Below are 3,392 nucleotides of genomic sequence, written 5' to 3'. Positions count from 1 at the left end.
ACTTGCTGTATCGGAATTCCGATACAGACTTCCGATATTTTTTCAATATCGGAAGTCGGCATCGGAATCGGAAGTTCAAAGTTGATTGACAGCCTGACGTCATCATGATGCGCGGTGTGTGCGCATCATAATGCGCAGTCATTTCGGGCCTTCCGGGGGTCTCTGCCGGCCTGCCGGGGGGCTGTGTGGACTGCCCGGGGTCTGTACCGGCCTGCCGGGGGGCTGTGCCGGCCTGCCGGGGGCTGTGTGGACTGCCCTGGGTCTGTACCGGCCTGCCGGGGGGCTGTGCCGGCCTGCCGGTGGTCTGTGCACCCTGTGGGGGTCTGTACCGGCCTGCCGGGGGGCTGTGCCGGCCTGCCGGTGGTCTGTGCACCCTGTGGGGGTCTGTACCGGCCTGCCGGGGGGCTGTGCCGGCCTGCCGGGGGGCTGTGCTGATGTCCGGGGGTCTGTGCAAGCATCGTCCGATGGGACTATAAGTCCCATCTGGCGATGCCTGCTACCATGACAGTGATTGACACATTAGCCAATGATGGGACAGTAGTAGTCCCATCATCCGGCTAATGTGTTAAATGTTAAAAAAAAAAAAATACTACATACATACTACATGCATGCTACATACATACTACATGCTACATACATACTACATATATACTACATGCATGCTACATACATACTGCATGCTACATACATACTACATACATACCACATATATACTACATACATACTACATGCATGCTACATACATACTACATACATACTACATGCATGCTACATACATAACATATATACTACATGCATGCTACATACATACTACATGCTACATACATACTACATACATACTACATACATGCTACATACATACTACATACATACTACATATATACTACATGCTACATACATACTACATACATACTACATGCTACATACATACTATATATATACTACATACATACTACATACATGCTACATACATACTACATACATACTACATATATACTACATGCTACATACATACTACATACATACTACATGCTACATACATACTACATACATACTACATACATACTACATGCATGCTACATACATACTACATGCTACATACATACTACATATATACTACATGCATGCTACATACATACTACATGCTACATATATACTACATGCTACATACATACTACATGCATGCTACATACATACTACATACATACTACATGCATGCTACATACATACTACATGCTACATACATACCACATACATACTACATATATACTACATGCATGCTACATACATACTGCATGCTACATGCATACTACATACATACTACATACATACTACATGCTACATACATACCACATATATACTACATACATACTACATACAATACATTCATACAATACATACATAGACATACAGTACATGTAACATAGAGTAACATACTTACCAATACTTGTCACATTGTTCCCCGAAGCCATTGTCTTTTAAAGGAATAAATATTAACATAACAAACCACAAAAATACTCACCCACGATCCGAAGCAGTCCACGAGTGTGTCCCACGACGATCTTGGGTAGAGAACTGCAGCATCAGCTGATGCCGCCATTCTCTACGGGCTGCAGGAATCCAATGACGGAAGGTAGGTATCCTTCCGCACTGTATTCCTCCGCCACTTAAAAAAAAAAAAGTCCCTAGTCTCACTTTATGCCATTGCTGTGTGGGAATTAGCATGTGTGGGAATTAGCATGCATGTAGTATGTATGTAGCATGTAGTATATATGTAGCATGTAGTATGTATGTAGCATGCATGTAGTATATATGTAGTATGTATGTAGCATGTAGTATGTATGTAGCATGCATGTAGTATGTATGTAGTATATATGTAGCATGCATGTAGTATGTATGTAGCATGTATGTAGCATGCATGTAGTATATATGTAGTATGTATGTAGCATGTAGTATGTATGTAGTATGTATGTAGTATGTATGTGGTATGTATGTAGCATGTAGCATGCATGTAGTATGTATGTAGTATATATGTAGTATGTATGTAGCATGCATGTAGTATATATGTAGTATGTATGTAGCATGCAGTATGTATGTAGCATGCATGTAGTATATATGTAGCATATATGTAGTATGTATGTAGCATGTAGTATATATGTAGTATGCATGTTGCATGTATGTAGTATATATGTAGTATGCATGTTGCATGCATGTAGTATATATGTAGTATGTATGTTGCATGTAGTATATATGTAGTATGAATGTAGCATGTATGTAGTATGAATGTAGCATGTATGTAGCATGTAATTTTTTTTTTTTTTTTTTACATTTAACACATTAGCCGGATGATGGGACTACTACTGTCCCATCATTGGCTAATGTGTCAATCACTGTCATGGTAGCAGGCATCGCCCGATGGGACTTGTAGTCCCATCGGACGATGCCTGCACAGACCCCCGAAGCCTGCACAGCCCCCCGGCAGGTCGGCACAGCCCCCCGGCAGGCCGGCACAGCCCACCGGAGCCTGCACAGACCACCGGCAGGCCGGCACAGCCCCCCGGCAGGCCGGCACAGCCCACCGGAGCCTGCACAGCCCCCCGGCAGGCCGGCACAGCCCACCGGAGCCTGCACAGCCCCCCCGGCAGGCCGGCACAGCGCCCCGGCAGGCCGGCACAGACCACCGGAGCCTGCACAGACCCCCTGGCAGGCCGGCACAGCCCCACGAAAGGCCCGTACAGACCCCAGAGAGGCTGTACAAGGGAAAAACAGGGTTTTTCTTATTCCGATACCGGAAGTCCCATAGACTTGAATGGGACTTCCGGTATCGGAATCGGCGATACCGATACTTTTTTTTAAGATCGGCCGATCCATTCCGATCCGATACTTTGAAGTATCGGACGGTATCGCTCAACTCTAGTAGTGTGTCATCCGAGGGAGGGGTCCGGCAAACTCCAAGCTAGATCAGGAACATCTGTTCAAGACTCCTCCTTGTGTATCCTTTCTAGGTCGTGTCTCTGCGCTGATCTCTCCCTTCCTTCCTGCTGTGCACCTTCACAAACAGTGTCTCAAGCCGGCAGCCACGGATCACACCGGGCGACGTGGGTCAGGCTCCAGGGTCCTTTATTCCAACTGCTGCCTTTTTGAGTACTGAATGCGGCTGCGACTGAGGCACTTAAAGTTACCTCAGCCACTGTCTTTCTAGCTGAGCCCTGTATTTCTCCACTACCTTCAGGAGCCACCTTCCCCAACGAGGCCTGGTCCTTCCTTCTCCTGAAACGGGCTTCACAGGTGGCTTATTGCACTTCCTGTGCCCAAAGGACCCCTTCCTTCCAGTCTATGAGCTTGGACAAGATTTTTCTCTCTTCTCTGACCCTCAGCCCTCTCACAGCAAT

This window comes from Dendrobates tinctorius, unplaced genomic scaffold, assembly GCF_039654945.1.
Source record: "Dendrobates tinctorius isolate UK_male_01 unplaced genomic scaffold, ASM3965494v1 ptg000151l, whole genome shotgun sequence".
Lineage (NCBI taxonomy): Eukaryota > Metazoa > Chordata > Amphibia > Anura > Dendrobatidae > Dendrobates > Dendrobates tinctorius.
This window is presented reverse-complemented; position numbering follows the sequence as displayed.